Below are 26,493 nucleotides of genomic sequence, written 5' to 3' on the forward strand. Positions count from 1 at the left end.
CACATACTAGCATACCGGATGGTTACTTTGTGTTTACTGAATGTCACTCCGTAACTAGATGTGAATAAAATAACCTATGGGTATACAAAAACGTATATCTCAGTATCAATAGTTCAAGACTGGGAATTCCTCCTCAAACGATAGAGAGATACTCTCAGGACCTACACATTGGACATCACTACTTGGACATTCGAGAATACTACACATAGACGAGCACACCCACATATAATTAAAAAAATCCTGCAAGTGGTGTTGTTCTTTATAGTTCTCACATTTAAGTTGTTCTGGGTCGAAAGATATTTTCAAGTTAAAATGTCTCAAAAAATAAAAAAACACATAAATTTTTTGTTACAAAATATTCTTTCATGTGGTTAATTGTAATAACCAAATAATAAAAATAGCACACAAAATTTATATTGATATGACTACATACTAGAAAATATAAAAGTTAGTATAAATAATGATTGGATTGACCTTAATATTATATGTTTGGGCCATACCAATGGGCTAATGTAAGACCGGTCGAAATAGATCTTGCACAACTTGAACAAAACATTAAATGTGGAGAAACAATGTTCGAATTTAGTATTACCAATTTTTTATTCTGAGAATAGTTCATAAAACGTTGATGACTACACACAAATCGGTGGGTCTCACGAATGAAAAAAGAAATATGATTAAATGCAGTTCATATTTCAATCAATGGTTGTGTCCACCTAATGATTTTCTTTGTCTATCACTTAATTAATTCTAAATTATGTTTTGGTTGAAATATTTTGTCTTGTAAATGTGAGGCATATTACGATGACGACGATAACATCAAATGTGACTTGTTATGTAGAATTTCCAATCTGGTAACTGAATTATTGCTCTCAAATGGTTTTTGTCATTTCCCCCTTTTATGTTTCATTTTTGTATTATTTATTTTCCATTTTACCACATTTTAATTAATATATACAGACTTGTAAGGAAATGAACTTGTTTTGATAAACACATTAACAATATTAAAATTATGTGAACATGTTTCGTAAAACAAGTGACGAATTTTTAACACTGGTAGAAAAACCCTTATAGGTGTAGATAATTAGTGGAATAGTCCCAACTACGAACGCTGCTGGTAATTTGACAAAATACCAATGACGTGCAAACTTTCAAAGGTACTACAGACAAGCACTAGCGCCATGCTTAATTGTACACTAGTGGTTGGGGCGCCACCGGGTGGCGCCGCTTGAGGCGTGCATGTGCGGTGGTAGGTAGGTGGCCGCACTTTTCATTCACTTTTTGGCGCTATGAGTAGAACATGTACATGGAACTGCCGGTCAACTCATGTGGACTTTGATTACAGTTCAAGATGAGCAATGTAGGTAATAATTACAGGACCAACAAAAATGCATTACTTGCAATTTACATATATAAAATAAATTGGAGATATCATTAATAGGTAGGCTTATATGAACATAGAGTAGCAGACTTATACCTATAGAGATGATGGATTGCAGAGCCTAAATTTTCTAAACTCAAGCATCCACAAAATGAAATCATCTCATGATGATGATGAATGATAATCACTGAACATAACTCCAAAGACCTAATAAGAAGCCAAGACTATTCGACTAAAATTTCAATTATGAAAGAGATCACAGCAGGCTGATGATCTGAACTACAACCGAGGAGTTATTTCCTCCCTCTTTCTCTAAATTACATGTCTGCAAATAAGTTTCAGAACAACAGGGATGGCATATGGCATGGAGTTCCAGTGAATGAAAATGAATAAATTATGGTTGACATCTCTGTTTCACCTTCGAAGCTGCATCTCACAAGTTGACTATAACCATTCTAGATGCTCATAATCTTTGGAAGTCCATCAAGCTTTGTAGCATGTACAAACTACAATTACTCCGTACAGGGTCTCATTGGAAACACCGATATATTGTACCTAGATTGGAAGAGACAAACATGGAATTATATACCGGTTTCTATCTTCGGTTGTCTTCTGCATATACTCTGAGTGAATTATTCAAATGTGCGTTCATGAACACAACAATCATATGTTCATAATCTAGAATAAATCTAGGCTATTATTACAACGAAAATGCACATGGTTTTTAAAGAGTGTGCAAAATACATGCACTAAATCCTTTGGAAATATAGATCCATACTAAGATTTGTGTTCCATTAATAATTATCCGGTTGTTGTTTTTTAAATAAAATTGTATTACACTATTACCTTTCCTTTACCAATTAGTTCCTGAAAGCTTTCAATTGATCCATACATGGGACGCTTGGCCTCCATTTGTTTGAATTGTAACTGAATTCACCGTAACGTGTGACATACCTATCTAGCCTGAAGCCATAAAGCAAACTTTGGAGCCGAGGTTGTCTTTTTTGTCAAATAAAATAATAATGATGACATATTAATACAAACAAAGTATGAAAAATTCTATGTGAAAAATGAAAGAATTAACATGAAGAATGTGTGCTGAAAACAGTTTGTATAAGACGACAAAAGGACTCACAGAGGATGGAAAAGAGAACTCAGATTTACAATTTTCAAGTTCAGTAAGGAAATGCAAAATGTGAAATATGATTGTGTATGAATCAATCTGGAACAAGATGTGAAAATTATTCTGAGCAAAAATAATCTTTGAAATAAACACTACCCAGTGTATGTGAAGAAAATCAGTGTAGTCTTTAGATAAGCATGAAAGGCTCTTTTCGACACTTTCCTTTATAATGGGACCATCAACACACACCTTTCTGCATTGTACCGATGAAAAGTGTGATCTGAATAACCAGAAATTTTGGTGGCTAAAGTTGTCTAGTCAGAAACATAGTGAGCAGGGAACGACAAATGGATTCAGAAGCATGCGATCTGAAGTGGAAATTGGGGAACTCCAAATGGATTAGAAAACTGCAAATAAATTATAAGGCCGATTTAGGGTACTTTATCTCGTGGCTTGGATTTCATCCAGCTGCCTACATATAGATCAGCCCTCCCTTGAGTCTCCTTCTTGGGTTGCATTCGGTAGTAACAACCAATAGAAGTGGAGTATTTCAATTAAAACTGGGATCAACTTCAGAAAATAAGACGGTGGTCGAAGGGAAGGAAGGAATGTGTACCGGCAATTTCTGCGGTGTCCAGTATTACTAGTAGAAAAAGGGGCTTTCGTTCGGGCCTGGCCAGCCCATTAGTCCCGGTTCTGCCACGAACCGGGACCAATGGAGGCATTTGTCCCGATTCGTGAGCCCAGGGGGCCGGCCGGGGCCTCGTGGGCATTGGTCCCGATTCATCTGGGCCCATTTGTCCCGGTTCTTGGCACGAACCGGGACCAATGGGCCTCGCTCCTGGCCCACAACCATTGGTCCCGGTTCGTGGCAGGAACCGGGACAGAAGGAAGGCCTTTAGTCCCGGTTCCATCCACGAACCGGGACAAATAGGTTGCCTATATATATACCCCATCGCCGGCGAGCAGAGCACTCCACAGTGCTCTGTTTTTTGCTGGCCGGCGAGGGGGAGGGCATTGGGTGCTCTAGCTCACCTCCTATGCACATGAGGTGTTTGATGAAATGCCCGAGCCACACTAGTTAAGCTTTCTCCTCTCGAAGCTCGACCTCCGAGCTCCATTTTTCCCGAGATTTGTCTAGGTTTATATTAGCGGTCCGTCACGCCCCGTCCCCGTCTTCACCGCCGTCGATCGCCCGCGCCGATCTCGTCGCCGGGACCACCGTGGTGAGCCTCTTGTTCTTATCTTCTTTCTGAAAAAAATTCTTACTTTACATAGATACTTGTCTAATTTTCTTACTTTTGACACACATAATTATATATAATGCACGCAGATGAACCGGCAATGGATGTACGGTGACAGACACACCTCCGAGTACATTAAGGGCGTGCATAATTTTCTCGAAGTGGCTGAGGCAAACAAGCAGAATGGTTTTATGTGTTGTCCATGCCCTAGCTGTGGGAATACGAGGTCTTACTCTGACTCGAAAACCCTTCACACCCACCTGCTTTATAAGGGTTTCATGCCACACTATAATGTTTGGACCAAGCACGGAGAAATAGGGGTTATGATGGAAGACAACGAAGAAGAAGAGGACGATGACAACTATGTGCCCCCTGAATACGGTGATGCTGCAACTGTGGAAGTTGCTAAAGATCAAGAGGAACCAGACGATGTGCCCGATGATGATCTCCGCCGGGTCATTGTTGATGCAAGGGGAAAGTGCGAAAGTGAAAAGGAGAAGCTGAAGTTCGATCGCATGTTAGAGGATCACAAAAAAGGGTTGTACCCCAATTGCGAAGATGGCAACACAAAGCTCAGTACCGTACTGGAATTGCTGCAGTGGAAGGCAGAGAATGTTGTGCCTGACAAAGGATTTGAGAAGCTACTGAAAATATTGAAGAAGAAGCTTCCAAAGGATAACGAATTGTCCGACAGTACGTACGCAGCAAAGAAGGTCGTATGCCCTCTAGGATTGGAGGTGGAGAAGATACATGCATGCCCTAATGACTGCATCCTCTACCGCGGTGCGTACAAGGATTTGAACGCATGCCCGGTATGTGGTGCATTGCGGTATAAGATCAGACGAGATGACCCTGGTGATGTTGACGGCGAGCCCCGCAGGAAGAGGGTTCTGCGAAGGTGATGTGGTATGCTCCTATAATACCACGGTTGAAACGACTGTTCAGAAACAAAGAGCATGCCAAGTTGATGCATGGCACAGTGAGGACCGTAAGAAAGACGGGAAGTTGAGAGCACCCGCTGACGGGTCGCAGTGGAGAAGAATCGAGAGAAAGTACTGGGCTGAGTTTGCAGGTGACCCAAGGAACGTATGGTTTGCTTTAAGCGCGGATGGCATTAATCCTTTCGGGGAGCAGAGCAGCAATCACAGCACCTGGCCCGTGACTCTATGTATGTATAACCTTCCTCCTTGGATGTGCATGAAGCGGAAGTTCATTATGATGCCAATTCTCATCCAAGGCCCTAAGCAACCCGGCAACGACATTGATGTGTACCTAAGGCCATTAGTTGAAGAACTTTTACAGCTGTGGAATGGAAACGGTGTACGTGCGTGGGATGAGCACAAACAGGAGGAATTTAACCTGCATGCGTTGCTGTTTGTAACCATCAACGATTGGCCCGCTCTCAGTAACCTTTCAGGACAGACAAACAAGGGATACCACGCATGCACGCACTGTTTAGCTGACACCGAAAGTATATACCTGGACAGATGCAGGAAGAATGTGTACCTGGGCCATCGTCGATTTCTCCCGACCAACCATCAATGTCGAAAGAAAGGCAAGCATTTCAAAGGCGAGGCAGATCACCGGAAGAAGCCCGCCATGCGTACCGGTGATCACGTACTTGCTATGGTCTCTGATTTACACGTAATCTTTGGAAAGGGTCCCGGCGGACTAGCTGTTCCGAATGACGCTGAGGGACGCGCACCCATGTGGAAGAAGAAATCTATATTTTGGGACCTACCCTACTGGAAAGACCTAGAGGTACGCTCTTCAATCGACGTGATGCACGTGACGAAGAACCTTTGCGTGAACCTGTTAGGCTTCTTGGGCGTGTATGGGAAGACAAAAGATACACCTGAGGCCGGCAGGACCTGCAACGTTTGCACGAAAAAGACGGCATGCCTCCAAAGCAGTATGAAGGTCCTACCAGCTACGCTCTTACCAAAGAAGAGAAGGAAATCTTTTTTGAATGCCTGCTCAGTATGAAGGTCCCGACTGGCTTCTCGTCGAATATAAAGGGAATAATAAATATTTCAGAGAAAAAGTTCCAGAACCTAAAGTCTCATGACTGCCACGTGATTATGACGCAACTGCTTCCGGTTGCATTGAGGGGGCTTCTACCGGAAAACGTCCGATTAGCCATTGTGAAGCTATGTGCAATCCTCAATGCAATCTCTCAGAAGGTGATCGATCCAGAAATCATACCAAGGCTAAGGAGTGATGTGGTGCAATGTCTTGTCAGTTTTGAGCTGGTGTTCCCACCATCCTTCTTCAATATCATGACGCACGTCCTAGTTCATCTAGTTGACGAGATTGTCATTCTGGGCCCCGTATTTCTACACAATATGTTCCCCTTTGAGAGGTTCATGGGAGTCCTAAAGAAATATGTCTGTAACCGTGCTAGGCCAGAAGGAAGCATCTCCATGGGCCATCAAACAGAGGATGTCATTGGGTTTCGTGTTGACTTCATTCCTGGCCTTAAGAAGATAGGTCTCCCTAAATCGCGGTATGACGGGAGACTGACTGGAAAAGGCACGCTATGAGCGGACTCAATAATATGCAGGGACGGGCATTCTTGGTCTCAAGCACACTACACAGTTCTACAGAACTCTACCTTGGTGACCCCGTATGTCGATGAACACAAGAACAGTCTGCGCTCCAAACACCTGGAGCAGTGTGACGACTGGATTACATGTGAACACATCAGGACTTTCAGCAGTTGGTTGGAAACACGTCTCAGAGGTGACAACACTGTTTGTGATGAGCTATACTCGTTGTCTAGGGCACCAACCAAAACAGCGGTGTCCGCTTTGATGCAGCAACCGAGAGGGAAAGGACACATATTATGGTTACATAGTGGACATATGGGAACTTGACTACGGACATAATTTTAAGGTCCCTTTGTTTAAGTGCAAATGGGTCAATCTGTCAGGAGGCGGGGTACAGGTAGACCCACAGTACGGAATGACAACAGTGGATCTAAACAATCTTGGGTACACTGACGTACCGTTCGTCCTAGCCAATGATGTGGCACAGGTTATCTATGTGAAGGACATGTCTACCAAACCGAGAAAAAGAAAAGATAAGGAAGCGAATACATCATACGATGAGCCAAAGCGCCACATAGTTCTTTCAGGAAAAAGGGACATCGTGGGAGTGGAGGGCAAGACAGACATGTCTGAAGATTATGAAAAGTTTCATGAAATTCCTCCCTTCAAAGTCAAGGCTGACCCAAGCATCCTGATAAACGATGAAGATTATCCATGGTTACGGCGCAATAAGCAAAGCACACAAGCGAAAAAAAAGTGAAGACTTTCTCTCCACAACTATTATGATGATACCATGCCAACTTTCAACCTTTTCGTAGTTCATTTGAAATGCCTGTTGTAACAGACGAGTTTCCGTATGAAATCCTGATACTTCGAAACAGATTGTCCGTTTTGTACACGAAGTGCATCCAGTTTTTTCCGTAACCCTCTCAACTTTCTTGCACATGCTATGTGGGTGAAATGATGATACCATGCCAACTTTCAACCTTTTCAGAGTTCATTTGTAGTGCTTTTCAATTTCAGGGTCTTATAGCTCAAAATAATCAGTAAATACATGGAAATAACAAATGAAGTCAGAAAGGGTTGAAAATTGATGATGTGGCTTTGAATGGTGCATTTTGGACACAGAAAAACTATGGAGTTCAAATAAGTTCTAAAAAATGAAATCCCTTTGTAACAGACGAGTTTCCGTATGAAACCCTGATACTTCGAAAGAGATTGTCCGTTTTGTACACAAAGTGCATCCAGTTTTTGCCGTAACCCTCTCTACTTTCTTGCACATGCTATGTGGGTGAAATGATGATACCATGCCAACTTTCAACCTTTTCAGAGTTCATTTGTAGTGCTTTTCAATTTCAGGGTCTTATAGCTCAAAATAATCAGTAAATGCATGGAAAATAACAATTATCATAAAATAAAATAAATAAGTAATTAGAAACAGAATAAAATAAACTTTAATAAAATATATAAGTAGAAACAAAATAAAATAAAATAAAATAACTTAATAACATAATAAAATTTATGAAACTAAAATTATCAACGTATTTTCTGTTCAAAACGTTATAAGCAACCTCTAGTATTATTGAAACTAAAATTATATAAAATTGATGCAACTAAAATTATCAAAGTATTTTCTGTTCAAAATCATTAAAAGCAAAAAGAATTTTCATAAAGAACTTTTTTGTTAGAAACTTTAGTAGAAAAAAGAATTATCGTAAAGTAAAATAAATAAGTAATTGGAAACAAAATAAATAAGTATTTTGTTGTAAGTAGAAACAAAACAAAACAAAATAAATAAAGCAAAAAAGAAAACAAAAAAACTAGGAAAAATAAAAAAATTGCCACCTACTGGGCCACCACGGCCTGAATACGACTAGAAACCCATCCATGGGCCAGGATTCAGGCCCGCAGCAGGGCCAGCAGGCCCATCAGGCATAGCAGTAACAAGTAGGCCCGTAAGCCTGCAATGGAGAGGAGGTTGAGAGGGGTGCGGCAGTGGGGCTTATAAACCACTGCGCGCCCCTCTCAACTAGCGAGGTGGGACTAAACTCCCACCACCACGCCGCTGTGCAAGGGCATTTAGTCCCGGTTGGTGCCACCAACCGAGACTAAAGGGGTGTATTAAAACCGGTTCTTGGTAACAACCGGGACAAATGCCCCCTCTTTAGTCCCGGTTGGTGCCACCAACTGGGACCAAAGGCCTCTGCTTCCCGCCCTTTGGGCTGCTGAAAAGAGACCTTTGGTCCCGGTTGGTGGCACCAACCGGGACTAAAGGGGGGCATTGGTCCCGGTTGGTGCCACGAACCGGGACCAATGCTCTGTCTATATATACAGCACTTGGGAAATTTTCCCCCACCTCCCATTCTCCTCTCGATGCCGACGCCCTGCCCCGACGCCGACGCCGACGCCCTGCCCCGACGCCGACGCCGACGCCCTGCCCCGACGCCGACGCCGCCAGGCTACTGCTGTGCCGCCCTTCCCCGAGCCTGCACGCTCCCCTAGTGAGCTCTGCCCTCTTCCCCTGCACTACGCCGCCGCCCCTCCCTGTGCTGCCGACGCCGCCCCTGCCCTGCCCTGCGCGCTGCCGCCGCCGCCCCCCAGTGAGCTCCGCTCCCCTTCCCTCTGCGCCGCCGCCGCGCGCTGCCGCCCCTGCCCTCCGCTGCCACCGCCGCCGCCCCTGCCCTCCGCTGCCACCGCCGCCACCCCTGCCCTGCGAGTTGCCTCCGCCGCCGCCCCTGCCCTGCGAGTTGCCGCCGCCACCGCCCCTGCCCCTACGCGTTGCCGCTGCCGCCCCTGCCCCTGCTTCCTAGAATTTTTTAGGTTCATAGAATTTTTTTTCTTTAATTTTTTTCAAATATATAGATGGATGGATTGATGTATTTATATATATGGATGGATGGATGGATTGATGTGTATAGATTTTTTTTATATACATATGCAAAGAAAAAGGTCTATTTTTTGGTGACATGTATGTTCATATGCTCATTTAAGAAAATGTTCATATGTTACATTTAAGAAAAAAAAAGTAAATGTATGTATGTTCATATGCAAAGAATGTGCAAAGAATTATTTTTGGATGAAATGAGATGTGATGAGATGTGTTTTGTGGAGACGAGATGAGATGTTTGTGGAATTTTTTTGTTCATAGAATTTACTAAGTTAAAACTCATATTAAAATTGTGAATGACCAAAGTCTTTTATGTATATGTTCATATTTAGAAGAAAAAGAAGAGGAAACAGAAGAAGAAAATGAAGAGGAAAAAGAAGAGGAAAAAGAAGGAAAAAAAGAGGAGAAGAAGAAAAAATAGAATAATATCTTCTTCTCCTCTATTCCTTTTTCTTCTCTTCTTTTTTTTCTTCTTTTTTTCTTTCTTTCTTCTTTTCCTTCTTCTTCCTCTTCTTATTTTTAGTAAGTACTACTTTATTTTATTTATAGTAAGTGCTTAATTAGTAGTTGAACTAGTTGATTTAATAAAACTACTTTATTTTACTATATATAGAAATAGTTTATTTTTAGTAAGTACTACTTTATTTTATTTATAGTAAGTGCTTAGTAGTTGAACTAGTTGATTTAATAAAACTACTTTATTTTACTATATATAGAAGTAGTTTATTTTTAGTAAGTACTACTTTATTTTATTTATAGTAATTAAGTGCTTAGTAGTAGTTGAACTAGTTGATTTAAGAAAACCACTTTATTTTACTATATATAGAAGTAGTTTATTTTTAGCAAGAAAATTAATAGAACTAGTTTATTTTTTTAGTTCAAGCAATTATTCCCGCATCGACGTCGACGATGCCTATCCCGCATCCTCGTCGTCGACTCGGCGGAGGAGGCCGGCTTGATCAGAGGGGCCATGTCCGGGACTGGGCTCCGCCGGGCTGGTATTGGGAGCTGCTACCTTCCGGGGGGCGTAGGTTGGTGAGGAGCCAGCCCGTCGTTGACTCGATCCTTGTTTGGTGGCGGTCGCGTGGGCCTGTGACGGTGCCGAGGCTTCCGGACACCGCGGAGGTGGTACGTCACCGTGTCAGCGAGGAGGACGAGCACGTCCATCGCTACATGGTTGCGTTGGAGGGCAGGTTCGACAATACCTGGCAGCTTCTTCAGGGATCTCACTGGAGCTATGATCCTGTGATGGTTCCTTCTCTTTGGGTGTCCACCGCCCGCGCCGATACCCGTCGGGCGCTACGGTTCTAGCTGTACTAGCGATGCTATATGTATGATAGTATTCGAGGTGTATTAGTGATAATATTCGACGATGTACGGACGCAAGAGATGATGTAGTTTTGCTTATAATTGAATGCATCCTAATATGAATACTACTTTATTTTGCGATTTGATTTTGCTTATTGAATGCTCAAATTGGAAAACTACTCCTACTTTGAATGCTAAAATTGGAGAGCACTATGCAAGGCGTATGCATATGATTAGTTGATAGCTTATAGGGTTTTTGTTGTCGCAGAAATCTAGGAGCCCCCCTCCATCATCCCCGCCGTCGTCCCCGTCACCGACCCCCTCCGACCTCGAGGTGAGACCAGCCAAATCCTTTTTTAGAAAGATAATTAAACGATATTTCGGGTTGACTTTAAGTCTGTCGAGTCTCCACCATATATGAGAGGACGAAGAATCCCGACTGTTGTCGTGGGGGTCGCTTCTCCTTCGTTCCCGTGTGCTAGACATTTTGGTGTAATGCACTCGGGGACGAATGGAGGAGCGACCATCACCAACGGTCGAATGTATACACCACGTGAGCTGAGAGTTTTCAAGAAAAGACTCGACAAACCGATAGTCAACCCGTGATGAATAATAATGATCTAATTTAGTTTTTGTAGTACATATATTTAATTGTACAAGTTTAATCTTTGAATTATGAACGTAGGAAATGTCGTCATCGGACGACGAAAGTCTCCCGGGGGAGTGCGGCTGGTGCCACGACGATCGAGGTCTGTGCGACAGGCCTCACCTGGACGATGATCGGCGCTTCAGCATTAAGCTCGAGGAGACCTTCGATGTTGAAACGGTACGCAACGACGACAAGTGTTTTTTTCGTAATTAAGCATGACTTCAACTATTTCAACGTGTAATTTTCATCTTTTACAATTCGAGTATAGCTTATCCCATGCCATGCAAGACGCTATGTCTTGGAGAGGATGGATTTTGAAGACCATGAAAATTTTGAAACGAAGAAAATTCACCTAAGGACCCATCATGATGTGGATTTTGAAGTAAATCTGTATAATGCTGAGAGCGTAACCCATTTTGGTTGCAAAAATTGGGAAGCATTTTGCAAGATGTATGGTTTTGATGAGGGTATGCTTGTCACCATGGATCTTGGTGATCCTGACATCGACCAAGACAATATGGACATTTGGGTCCTTGTTGATACGCCTCCAGTTCTACCGCTATGTGAGTTTCTCAAACATAGTTAATTATTAACTAATTTATATTGTTCATTTCAAAATAGTTGACAGCTTATTCCATTGACAGCTTATTTGATTGTTCAAAGAATGTGCGGAAGATGGTAGACAGAACCTACTACACCGATGGCTCTGAGTTAACTTATAAGGAGAAAAATCATCTGGTCGGATTTTGTACTGATCTTGAGAATTACAATATCTATTGTAAAACTCCTCAACATTATGGTCAATACGTGCCACTAGTGCACGTGTTGAACTACGGTAACTACTATGGAGATACCCTGGTAAGATTTTCTACTATTACGACATTCGTGCATCTTTTGCATACTTCTAAACCTAGTACATCATTGCTAACTATGAAGTTATTACTATGTTTTTCAACAGAGAATCCCGACGGATTGTGTGCCTCATTTGATGTATGAGTATGGTAGCCTTCATGTTTTGAACATACAACCAGGTCATCCTACGAATCTCAACTGTCCATACCGGATTTCTAAAAGAAGTGGAGACATGCTAATCAGAGAACGGAAAAAAAGTATGGACAGTCGTAAGGAGGTTCTTGGAAGCAAAAGGAAGCGCCGCGCAAGAATTGGAGACAGGATGATCTCCATTCTCCATAATGGAGAGTCAGGGTCTATATTATTTTATGCTATTTTACCTTAAATAGGGTATTTAGGTCCTGTCTAATACTGATGATCATGTGCTAAGAACAATTAAGTAGGGTTGGGTCGATAACTATCAGGATGATCCTATGACTTGTTATTAATAACGAGTAGAAGTTGTATGATGATGATTAGTAGGACTTGTTATTATGATGATGCATGATGCGAGCATGAAGAGTTATTATATATCTGTGGGTGAAATGAACATGGATTGGATTGAAGTGAAGCCAACATGCATGTGGTGCATGTCGAAAGTATACTAATCCTAACTTGATCAAGTTAGGATTAGTGCACCGAGTTAGGATTAGTATTACTTTCGACATGCACCACATGTTGCCTCACTTCAATCTAAGTCATGTTTAGACATAGCAGTAGCAGTAGCACGGAGATAAGAGAGGACACATATCTCTATTAGCTACCTATAACAACCTAAATTAACCCCCAAAACCCCTAAACCACCTCCTTTAAAAAAAACAGCCCCTGAAATGCTGACGCGTGGAAGCTTATTGGTCCCGGTTGGTGCTACCAACCGGGACCAAAGGCCCTCCTGCCTGGGCTCGCCGGAGCGGCCACGTTGAGGCCCATCTGTCCCGGTTCGTATAAGAACCGGGACTAAAGGCCTAGGGCATTAGTAACGACACTTTAGTCCCGGTTCCCCAACCGGGACAGATAGGCCTTATGAACCGGGACAAATGGCCCTTTTTCTACTAGTGTATGTTGATGCCCTAATTAAAAGAATAAGAGAGCGTATCATGGGATTCCTTCTTTGTGCTTTGCTCTCCAAAGATCATCTAAGAGAAGTAAACATTAGACTAAGATGTAAAAAAAACTGGACCAACAACAACAAGAGAAACATGATGGTTCAGCTCTGCACATACTGTTCCAAGAGTTATCTCGCTAATAAGGAGATCTGAATCTCCCAGCTTCTTGTATGGCAACTTTGCTGGTTCCGGCTGCGCCGCTGCGGACACGTCTCGGGTGCCATCTTCGGGAATGTTGGGCACTCAACCCTGGTAAGTATGAGGAGATTGCAACGAACGCAAATAGCACCATTTGTCGCGTATACTGTTGACGAATTTTTTGTTGTTGCATATACTGAAACCCTGTTCTTGCACATTCCAACAAACATATCAAGAAGCAAAAAATCAATGCGTGAAATGATGCAAAATCAGTTTTTGTTTCGTAGATGCCTAAATTCATCTTTGCTCAAGGAGATTCTAGCAAATTATCCTAGTAATTAGCCACATGCAGCAAAGAAACACCAGTATGCAGTCACTTTAGTCTGCCAAATGTTCAAAAGTTTGGAGAAAATACCATTGTATTTGCAAAAAGAAACTATCAAGAGGCAAGAACTGGTTACTACAGAGTACAGACTGAAATCTTCATCAACATCACAACAATGCCGATGCTTATAAGCTAATATACCAATAAATCTAATCTATTTGGTCTAGAACATGACAAGTGGAGAATGAAAGAGCGAAAGAATCAATCTCACCCAACAGAGTCGAGGATGTCGTTGGAGATCTTAGCGGCTCCCTTGTGCAGGTCCCCAGGCTGTAGGCCGCTGCCGCTTGATCACTGGCGGCTCCCCTGACCCCGCAGAAAAGCCTCAACAAAGTCTTGGTTTGCAAGCACATCACAAGCAAATTTATAGATGAGCCCAACTGACTCCATTCAGAACTGGGTAATTAAGAGAGGGCCTCAATAGTTGGCAGCTTCATGCAAGGCTGAAAAACGAGAACAAATTCAAATGTGTACGAGTCAGAGAGCAATGAATAGATGATGGACTCACCATCGAGTTGCAGTTGCAGAGACTGAGCACCGTAGCGAGGGCTCCGTACACACCTGGCGCGGGCCCGAGGTTGGATCTGATGAGTCGTGCAAGGACAACGGCAACGTCTCCGATGCTCTGCATCGAACCCAACACCCGACAGAACTGTTGGGGAACGTAGTAATTTTAAAAAAATTCCTACGCACACGCAAGATCATGGTGATGCATAGCAACGAGAGGGGAGAGTGTTGTCCACGTACCCTCATAGACCGACAGCGGAAGCGTTATCACAACGCGGTTGATGTAGTCGTACGTCTTCACGATCCGACCGATCAAGTACCGAACGTACGGCACATCCGAGTTCTACACACGTTCAGCTCGATGACGTTCCTCGAACTCCGATCCAGCCGAGTGTTGAGGGAGAGTTTCGTCAGCACGACGGCGTGGTGACGATGATGATGTTCCACCGACGCAGGGCTTCGCCTAAGCTCCGCAACGGTATTATGAGGTGTAATATGGTGGAGGGGGGCACCGCACACGGCTAAGAGATCTCAAGGATCAATTGTTATGTCTCTGGGGTGTCCCTTGCCCGTATATAAAGGAGCAAGGGAGGAGGAGGCCGGCCCTAGCTATGGCGCGCCCTGGAGGAGTCCTACTCCCACCGGGAGTAGGATTCCCCCCTTCCATGTAGTAGGAGTAGGAGAGAAGGAAAGGGAAAAGAGAAGAGAAGGAAGGAGGGGGCGCCGCCCCTCCCCCTAGTCCAATTCGGACTAGACCTTGGGGGGCGCGCAGCCTCCTTTCTCTCTTTCGCCTAAAGCCCAATAAGGCCCATATACTCCCCGGCGAATTCCCGTAACTCTCCGGTACTCCGATAAATACCCGAACCACTCGGAACCTTTTCGATGTCCGAATATAGTCGTCCAATATATCGATCTTTACGTCTCGACCATTTCGAGACTCCTCGACATGTCCCCGATCTCATCCGGGACTCCGAACTACCTTCGGTACATCAAAACACATAAACTCATAATATCGATCGTCACCGAACGTTAAGCGTGCGGACCCTACGGGTTCGAGAACTATGTAGACATGACCAAGACACGTCTCCGGTCAATAACCAATAGCGGAACCTGGATGCTCATATTGGTTCCTACATATTCTACGAAGATCTTTAACGGTCAAACTGCATAACAACATACGTTGTTCCCTTTGTCATCGGTATGTTACTTGCCCGAGATTCAATCGTCGGTATCTCAATACCTAGCTCAATGTCGTTACGGCAAGTCTCTTTACTCGTTCTGTAATGCATCATCTCACAACTAACTCATTAGTTGCATTGCTGGCAAGGCTTATAGTAATGTGCATTATTGAGAGGGCCCAGAGATACCTCTCCGACAATCGGAGTGACAAATCCTAATCTTGATCTATGCCAACTCAACAAGTACCATCGGAGACACCTGTAGAGCACCTTTATAATCACCCAGTTACGTTGTGACATTTGGTAGCACACAAAGTGTTCCTCCGGTATTCAGGAGTTGCATAATCAAATAGTCATAGGAACATGTACAAGTCATGAAGAAAGCAATAGCAATATACTAAACGATCAAATGCTAAGCTAACGGAATGGGTCAAGTCAATCACATCATTCTCCTAATGAGGTGCTCCCGTTAATCAAATGACAACTCATGTCTATGGCTAGGAAACATAACCATCTTTGATTAACGAGCTAGTCAAGTAGAGGCATACTAGTGACACTCTTGTTTGTCTATGTATTCACACATGTATTATGTTTCCGGTTAATACAATTCTAGCATGAATAATAAACATTTATCATGATATAAGGAAATATATAATACTTTATTATTGCCTCTAGGGCATATTTCCTTCAAGAACGCAGCGCCTTCAGTGTACTGATGACCTGCATCTCCACCCCATGTTGTCTCTTTGCTGCCATCACGGAGAATCCCATGATCCTAGATGCCCGAAAGAACAATGGTATGAAAAGTTTCAAAACATGACTAAGCACTACATGATGTTGTGGTTACCAAATGACATTACTTACAAGTTAATGCACTGCAAAATTAGTACACTTTTTCACAGTAGTACAGCTTGCATTTGACGAGAACCCATACGTCTTCCTACAAAATGATCACCTTTAACCATAGAAATGATAACTATATCAAACATGACTCCCGCAAACTAGACCATTACATAACACATAATGGTAGCCATAGTGCTGAACTTCATCACACTGGTAAAGCACAAAGACAACAAGGTCTTCAGTAAAATCTAACAGGCACATAAGACCAAGAAATGCTTAGAGGCTTTAGAATTTAGCACATATGGGATTTAATAAACAAATTACCTTATATTTTGGACAGAAAATCAAGGAGAGGAGGGCATATATTTGAGCAATAGCACTCTGGCTGTTTATTTTCAGTAGTCACTCACACATTTAGGCAAGACCGGAAGGCACACTAGGGGCTGATCAGGTGAGCTAAACATATACAAATGAAAACATTGCCAGGGTGGATAAAGGGCCACATGTTAGAGATGAGTCAATACAAAAATTAAACAAGTTCTGGCAGAATAACTGCGCTGACAAGAGTATGCAATATTACTTGGCAAGTGTAAACTTCAAATGGCATGTTGCTACCTCTTGAGCACTGCGTTGGTTTTCCCTTGAAGAGGAAAGGGTGATGCAGCAAAGTAGCGTAAGTATTTCCCTTAGTTTTTGAGAACCAAGGTATCAATCCAGTAAGAGGCTACGCGCGAGTCCCTCGTACCTACACAAAACAAATAAATCCTCGCAACCAACGCGATAAGGGGTTGTCAGTCCCTACACTGTCACTTACGAGAGTGAGATCTGATAGATATGATAGGATAATATTTTTGGTATTTTTATGATAAAGATGCAAAGTAAAATAAAAGCAAAGGAAATAACTCAGTATTGGAGGATTAATATGATGAAGATAGACCCGGGGGCCATAGGTTTCACTAGTGGCTTCTCTCAAGAGCATAAGTATTTTATGGTGGGTGAACGAATTACTGTTGAGCAATTGACAGAATTGAGCATAGTTATGAGAATATCTAGGTATGATCATGTATATAGGCATCACGTCCGAGACAAGTAGACCGACTCCTGCCTGCATCTACTACTATTACTCCACACATCGACCACTATTCAGCATGCATCTAGAGTATTAAGTTCATAAGAACAGAGTAACGCCTTAAGCAAGATGACATGATGTAGAGGGATAAATTCATGCAATATGATAAAAACCCCATCTTGTTATCCTCGATGGCAACAATACAATACGTGCCTTGCTGCCCCTACTGTCACTGGGAAAGGACACCACAAGATTGAACCCAAAGCTAAGCACTTCATCCATTGCAAGAAAGATCAATCTAGTAGGCCAAACCAAACTGATAATTCGAAGAGACTTGCAAAGATAACCAATCATACATAAAATAATTCAGAGAAGATTCAAATATTGTTCATAGATAAACTTGATCATAAACCCACAATTCATCGGTCTCAACAAACACACCGCAAAAGAAGGTTACATCGAATAGATCTCCACGAGAGAGGGGGAGAACGTTGTATTGAGATCCAAAAAGAGAGAAGAAGCCATCTAGCTAATAACTATGGACCCGAAGGTATGAGGTAAACTACTCACACTTCATCGGAGAGGCTAATAACTATGGACCCGAAGGTCTGAGGTAAACTACTCACACTTCATCGGAGAGGCTATGGTGTTGATGTAGAAGCCCTCCATGATCGATTCCCCTTTCGACGGAGCTCCGGAACAGGCCCCAAGATGGGATCTCGTGGGTACATAAGGTTGCGGCGGTGGAATTAGGTTTTTGGCTCCGTATCTGATCGTTTGGGGGTACGTAGGTATATATAGGAGGAAGGAGTATGTCGGTGGAGCAACAGGGGGCCCACGAGGGTGGAGGGCGCGCCCTAGGGCGGTAGGCGCGCCCCCCTACCTCGTGGCTTCCTCGAAGCTTCCTTGACTTAGGGTCCAAGTCTCCTGGATCATGTTCGTTCCAAAAATCACGTTCCCGAAGGTTTCATTCCGTTTGGACTCCGTTTGGCCTCTGGTTAATAGGTTAGTCCCAAAAATAATATAAAAGTGAATAATAAAGCCCAATAATGTCCAAAACAGAAGATAATATAGCATGGAGTAATCAAAAATTATAGATACGTTGGAGACGTATCAAGCATCCCCAAGCTTAATTCCTGCTCGTCCTCGAGTAGGTAAATGATAAAAAAGGATAATTTTTGATGTGGAATGCTACTTGGCATAATTTCAATGTAATTCTTCTTAATTGTGGTATGAATATTCAGATCCGAAAGATTCAAGATAAATGTTCAATATTGACATAAAAATAATAATACTTCAAGCATACTAACTAAGCAATTATGTCCTCTCAAAATAACATGGCCAAAGAAAGCTTATCCCTACAAAATCATATAGTTTAGTCATGCTCCATTTTCTTCACACAAGAATGCTCTCATCATGCACAACCCCGATGACAAGCCAAGCAATTGTTTCATACTTTAGTGATCTCAAACTTATAAACTCTCACGCAATACATGAGCGCGAGCCATGGACATAGCACTATGGGTGGAATAGAATATGATGATGGGGGTTATGTGGAGAAGACAAAAAAGGAGAAAGCCTCACATCAACGAGGCTAATCAATGAGCTATGGAGATGCCCATCGATTGATGTTAATGCAAGGAGTAGGGATTGCCATGCAACGGATGCACTAGAGCTATAAATGTATGAAAGCTCAACAAAAGAAACTAAGTGGGTGTGCATCCAACTTGCTTGCTCACGAAGACCTAGGGCACTTGAGGAGGCCCATTGTTGAAATATACAAGCCAAGTTCTATAATGAAAAATTAACACTAGTATATGAAAGTGACAAAACAAGAGACTCTCTATCATGAAGATTATGGTGCTACTTTGAAACACAAGTGTGGTAAAGGATAGTAACATTGTCCCTTCCCTCTTTTTCTCTCATTTTTTTGGGCCTTCTCTTTTTTATGGCCTTTCTCTTTTTTTATTCCTCACTTGGGACAATGCTCTAGAAAATGATGATCATCACACTTCTATTTATTTACAACTCAATGATTACAACTCGATACTAGAACAAAGTATGACTATATGAATGCCTCCGGCGGTGTACCGGGATATGCAATGAACCAAGAGTGACATGTATAAAAGAATTATGAATGGTGGCTTTGCCACAAATACTATGTCAACTACATGATCATGCTAAGCAATATGACAATGATGAATGTGTCGTGATAAACAGAATGGTGGAAAGTTGCATGGCAATATATCTCGGAATGGCTATGGAAATGCCATGATAGGTAGGTATGGTGGCTGTTTTGAGGAAGATATAAGGAGGTTTATGTGTGAAAGAGTGTATCGTATCACAGGGTTTGGATGCACCGGCGAAGTTTGCACCAACTCTCAATGTGAGAAAGGGCAATGCACGGTACCGAAGAGGCTAGCAATGATGGAAGGGTGAGAGTGTGTATAATCCATGGACTCAACATTAGTCATAAAGAACTCACATACTTATTGCAAAAATCTACAAGTCATCAAAAACCAAGCACTACGCGCATGCTCCTAGGGGGGATAGATTGGTAGGAAAAGACCATCGCTCGTCCCCGACCGCCACTCATAAGGAGGACACTCAAAGAACACCTAATGTTTCAAATTTGTTACATAACGTTTACCATACGTGCATGCTACGGGACTTGCAAACTTCAACACAAGTATTTCTCAAATTCACAACTACTCAACTAGCACGACTTTGATATTACTACCTCCATATCTCAAAACAATCATCAAGCATCAAACTTCTCTTAGTATTCAAAACACTCATAAGAAAGTTTTTACTATTCTTGAATACCTAGCATATTAGGATTATTTAAGCAAATTACCATGCTATTTAAGACTCTCAAAATAATCTAAGTGAAGCATGAGAGATCAAAAGTTTCCATAAAACAAATCCACCACCGTGCTCTAAAAGATATAAGTGAAGTACTAGAGCAAAACTATATAACTCAAAAAATATAAGTGAAGCACAAAGAGTATTCTAATAATTTCCGAATCATGTGTGCCTCTCTCAAAAGGTGTGTACAGCAAGGATGATTGTGGTAAACTAAAAAGCAAAGACTCAAATCATACAAGACGCTCCAAGCAAAACACATATCATGTGGTGAATAAAAATATAGCTCCAAGTAAAGTTACCGATGGAAGTAGACGAAAGAGGGGATGCCTTCCGGGGCATCCCCAAGCTTTGGCTTTTTGGTGTCCTTAGATTATCTTGGGGGTGCCATGGGCATCCCCAATCTTAGGCTCTTGCCACTCCTTGTTCCATAATCCATCAAATCTTTCACCCAAAACTTGAAAACTTCACAACACAAAACTTAACAGGAAATCTCGTGAGCTCCGTTAGCGAAAGAAAACAAAAGACCACTTCAAGGTACTGTAATAAACTCATTCTTTATTTATATTGGTGTTAAACCTACTGTATTCCAACTTCTCTATGGTTTATAAACTATTTTACTAGCCATAGATTCATCAAAATAAGCAAACAACACACGAGAAACAGAATCTGTCAAAAACAGAACAGTCTGTAGTAATCTGTAACTAACGCAAACTTCTGGAACTCCAAAAAATCAGCGAAAATAGGAATACCTAGGCAATTTGTTTATTGATCAGCAGCAATTGGAATAAGTATTTTATCACGTTCTGGTGATTTTTAACAATTGTTTTCGTGAACAGAAAGTTTCTGGAAATTTCTGCAAGATCAAATAACTATCATCCAAGAAGATCCTATAGGTTTATCTTGGCACAAACACTAATTAAAACATAAAAACACATGTAACCAGAGGCTAGATTAAATATTTATTCCTAAACAGAAGCAAAAAGCAAAAAACTAAAAATAAAATTGGGTTGCCTCCCAACAAGCGCTATCCTTTAACGCCCCTAGCTAGGCATAAAAGCAAGGATAGATCTAGGTATTGCTATCTTTGGTAGCCAATTCTTCAATAAGACATCTATCATCTTTTAGAGTTTCTTTCTTTCTATTAATCATCAAACTTTTAGGAACAAGATCGAAAAATTCATTTGTAGCAAATGGTTCCTTAATGATAGCAAAAAGATTGGGATGAATACTTATAGACTTGAGATCCGCAGTTTCCTTATTAGAGGATTCACCCTTGTTTTTAGGAACATACATAAGCTTAGCAATTTTAGTTGGAGGACTAGGAGTATTCTTTACGGAAGAAAAAGCGGTTCCCAAGTTGGTAATGATACCCTCAAGTTTATCGATTCTAGTGGAATCTTGATTTATTCTCTCATTAACTATGGGTTCCTTCTCCTTAATATTTTTCAAAGTGACTCCTACCTTAGATCCATATTGGGTAATTTGGTTGTGGATCTTTTTATCCAGATTTTCAATTAACTCTACGGTAGCAACTTTATTTTCAATAATTTCAAGTCTTTGCATTACATGCTCCAAAGTTAACATAGTTCCATTAACCAAAAGAGGTGGTGAGCCAAATAAATCTATCATAGCATTATAAGAGTCAAAACTATGGCTACCCAAGAAATTTCCTCCGGTAATGGTATCAAGAATATATCTATACCAAGGATTAGCGCCTACATAAAATTGCGGAGAAGAACGGAAGTAGATTGCTTCCTGGTAGATCTATTTTGAGCATTGCAAATTCTATACCAAACATCTTTCAAATTTTCTCCCTCCCTTTGTTTAAAATTGAGAACTTCATTTTCGGGAGACAACGGAGAAGATAAAGAACTAGTCATAACGACAAGCAAACGGAAAAGAGGCGAACGAAAGAGAGGGCGAATAAAACGGCAAAGGTGAAGTGGGGGAGAGGAAAACGAGAGGCAAATGGCAAATAATGTAATGCGGGAGATAAGGGTTTGTGACGGGTACTTGGTATGTTCACTTTTGCATAGGCCTCCCTGGCAACGGCGAGAAATCCTTCTTGCTACCTCTTGAGCACTGCGTTGGTTTTCCCTTGAAGAGGAAAGGGTGATGCAGCAAAGTAGCATAAGTATTTCCCTCAGTTTTTGAGAACCAAGGTATCAATCCAGTAGGAGGCTACGTGTGAGTCCCTCGTACCTACACAAAACAAATAAATCCTCGCAACCAACGCGATAAGGGGTTGTCAATCCCTACACGGTCACTTACGAGAGTGAGATCTGATAGATATGATAGGATAATATTTTTGGTATTTTTATGATAAAGATGCAAAGTAAAATAAAAGCAAAGGAAATAACTAAGTATTGGAGGATTAATATGATGAAGATAGACCCGGGGGCCATAGGTTTCACTAGTGGCTTCTCTCAACAGCATAAGTATTTTACGGTGGGTGAACGAATTACTGTTGAGCAATTGACAGAATTGAGCATAGTTATGAGAATATCTAGGTATGATCATGTATATAGGCATCACGTCCGAGACAAGTAGACCGACTCCTGCCTGCATCTACTACTATTACTCCACACATCGACCGCTATCCAGCATGCATCTAGAGTATTAAGTTCATAAGAACAGAGTAACGCCTTAAGCAAGATGACATGATGTAGAGGGATAAATTCATGCAATATGGTAAAAAAAACCATCTTGTTATCCTCGATGGCAACAATACAATACGTGCCTTGCTGCCCCTACTGTCACTGGGAAAGGACACCGCAAGATTGAACCCAAAGCTAAGCACTTCTCCCATTGCAAGAAACATCAATCTAGTAGGCCAAACCAAACTGATAATTCGAAGAGACTTGCAAAGATAACCAATCATACATAAAAGAATTCAGAGAAGATTCAAATATTGTTCATAGATAAACTTGATCATAAACCCATAATTCATCGGTCTCAACAAACACACCGCAAAAGAAGATTACATCGAATAGATCTCCACGAGAGAGGGGGAGAACATTGTATTGAGATCCAAAAAGAGAGAAGAAGCCATCTAGCTAATAACTATGGACCCGAAGGTATGAGGTAAACTACTCACACTTCATCGGAGAGGCTATGGTGTTGATGTAGAAGCCCTCCGTGATCGATTCCCCTTCCGGCGGAGCTCCGGAACAGGCCCCAAGATAGGATCTCGTGGGTACAGAAGATTGCGGCGGTGGAATTAGGTTTTTGGCTCCGTATCTGATCGTTTGGGGGTACGTAGGTATATATAGGAGGAAGGAGTACGTCGGTGGAGCAACAGGGGGGCCACGAGGGTGGAGGGCGCGCCCTAGGGGGGTAGGTGCGCCCCCCTACCTCGTGGCTTCCTTGAAGCATACTTGACTTAGGGTCCAAGTCTCCTGGATCATGTTCGTTCCAAAAATCACGTTCCCGAAGGTTTCATTCCGTTTGGACTCCGTTTGATATTCTCTTTTTGCGAAACTCTGAAATTGGCAAAAAACAGCAATTCTGGGTTGGGCCTCCGGTTAATAGGTTAGTCCCAAAAATAATATAAAAGTGAATAATAAAGCCCAATAATGTCCAAAACAGAAGATAATATAGCATAGAGCAATCAAAAATTATAGATACGTTGGAGACGTATCACATGTAAATCAACAATCACTCCAAATTCGTACAAGATGTAAAGGCTAGTTATATATGCAATCGAAGTTAAGGGACTTTGGGAGGCGAATTACAACCAAGTTATTAGCAACAAAGTTACCGAGTTACAGTAAAAGCTAACGAAAACTATCAAAAATTCGCGTCAACAATATGATATCCGGGCAGTTACAATTATAGTTGGAACTATACAGAAGTCCACACCTTGAACAGCTCAAATCTACAGCCAAGGGATGGACGCGCAGAGAAGAAAATTCTAAACTAAACATGAGCATGATCTCAATCACTACGTCCATAAAGGCTCCTCCGCCGCAGCAGATCAAGAATGACAGGAGGAAGCAGGGAAGGGGATCAAACTCACCATGTTTTGGTCAACAACGTCGACGATGACGACGAGGCAGCCGTAGTCCTTGCCGTAGTTCACCGGGGCCACCCGCCCGATCAGCACGAACCTCTTGAATGGTTGTACGAGTACAAAAATAAGGCACCCATGGTCAACAACCAAGACCACCAGAGAGAAGGCGACAGAAAAGGCCTAACAGCGAGTTGGATTTCACAAGTCTTCCTACCATAGATCCGAACAGAGCCGAACTTGTCGTGTCCAATCTCGTCGCCGAGCTCGTGGAAGGAGACGATGATAGGGTTGGGATCTTTGGACGGTTGGAGACGCAGAGCAAATCGACCGAGGCTGCGAGCTGGGATGGTACCGAATGCGGCGGCGGCGGCAGCGATAACCCTAGCCAGGGAGGTGAAAACGAGGGCGAGGAGGAGAAGGGAACTGAGGGCCGGCTGGGGCCGTGTGTGCGAGGCGTGCGGGCGTTTTCTTTCTTTCCTTCGCACTCGTTTTCTCTCTCTCTCGCCATTGGCTGTCATGCACAGTACGGGTGTGATGACGTGGACATGTCCAGGGAGCGCTCCTTGCGCGACTAGTAATGGGTTTAATGTGTCACTAGTGTGCAGGGCCAAACAATCAGGCCATCCATGTCTTATTAGTGGCGTCGGGACAACATCCTCGCCACTAGTACTTCCTTTACTAACGGTGCGGGTTATTTTGCCAAGAACCACCAGTAATTTGAACCGGGATCACTGTTTGCCGTACTTACCAGGGGCGTGGTAAAATTATCCTTCGCTGCTAGTATTTCTAACTTTAGTGGCCTGAGTCATAGACGACACACCACTAGAGACCGAAAGGCCCCACAAACCACGTGAGCCTATGTGTCACATTTATTAGTGGCGTGTGTAACGTATATTTTATCGTGCTCGTTTTGGTGGCCCCACCACTAATGACAATGAATCAGGTACAAAAAATTAAAACATGATGTGAAGGCACTGTGAAATTGAACAAACTTCATGTTCATTTAGTCTGGCGTGCGTTCACTCGTGAGAATCCATTCCATCTTCGCATTGAGGTTATTGCTGCATTTAGGATGATCAGTTCTCGGGAATGCTCCTCGCTCCCAGCATTGAAGAATGTCTTGCTACAGAATCATGAGACGGCTGTTCGGGAAGTTATTACGATGAAGTTCCCATATCATCGATTCTACAATGTCATCCCACAAATGGATGGCGCAATCTTCGTCTAGTTCTTCTACACTTGCTCTGTGGAGCACAGCGGCTACGATCAAGACCATTTACATCTAAAGGGTACTCTGTTTTTCTTGCTCTGGTTTGTGAACTCATTTTTCTGTTATGTCTTGCGTGGGACAGTTGTTGGTACCACATGGAGCACGGTTTTGTAGTGCAATTAAACTAGATTAAAATAACTTGGCAGATTGGCCATCGAAACAGCATATAGGTCATACAGGAAAATGAATCCTACTATCTGCAAAACTGAACTGAACCCTGCCCATAAATGGTGACACGGAGTAAGATCCGGTTGCATCATCCTCAGTTGATTCTGGAGATGCAAGATTAACGTGCGTAAGCTTAAGGGCACATGAATACTAGAGATCTAAGATTTTTCTATGAAAATACAATTCAGTAGAGAAACTTGTCAAGACCGATTTTGTTATTTTCCAGTCAAGCACCAATGCAGAACCACGGTCCGACTAATACAACTGCCACATGATATATTAGCCTGAAAATATTATACTCCCTCCAATCCAAATTAATTGGCGTAGACTTAGTATAACTTTGTACCAAAGGGAGTAGTGGTATTTGCTTGAAAGTTGAAACTCCAAACCTCTGTCGACAGAGTATGTTTTCTTAATTGCTGGTGGTTAATCTGTGATGCAATGTCACCTTAATCACAAACAAGTTTCCTGCATTGATTATTTAACCAAAGCTTTCATGAAAGTCCATGGACAGCGAAAGCTTGAAAGTTAAAATTGAAAAAAAGGTTAAGTTGGCTTTTGCACTGACCTTGGATGCGAAGCTAGCTGTCAAAGACAGCAAGAGCTAGCCAAACTGAAGTTAATTACGTTGAGGCAAAACAAAAGCATGGGTGGCCATCATGGTCTCCACGATCAAATTGTATGGATCGAAGCTTAGCTTAGCTAGAACTGAGGTAACACTTTCATCACTTGGGTAAAGGGAATGAAAAGTGGCTATCATGATGGGCATGGCACATTGTCGCACACCATGCCCATGCTGGTCGAGAACGCGAGATCCAATCCTCATAGTAAAATAAACACTCCGGATTTGTCTCTTCCTAGGTTTCTTAGGGTGTTTAAGCTCGCACGAGATGGGCTAATCAAGCCTGCAATTAAGT

At 42.3% G+C, this 26,493-nt stretch overlaps 2 pseudogenes; one reads left to right on the forward strand and one right to left on the reverse strand.

The window, feature by feature from the left end:
• Positions 1-1,698: 1,698 nt before the first annotated feature.
• On the reverse strand, positions 1,699-24,656 carry LOC123056187 (protein tas-like; annotated as a pseudogene).
• LOC123056288 (uncharacterized) lies at positions 3,305-3,436 on the forward strand (annotated as a pseudogene).
• Positions 24,657-26,493: the final 1,837 nt, after the last annotated feature.

This window comes from Triticum aestivum, chromosome 2D (genome assembly GCF_018294505.1).
Source record: "Triticum aestivum cultivar Chinese Spring chromosome 2D, IWGSC CS RefSeq v2.1, whole genome shotgun sequence".
Taxonomy (NCBI): Eukaryota; Viridiplantae; Streptophyta; class Magnoliopsida; order Poales; family Poaceae; genus Triticum; species Triticum aestivum.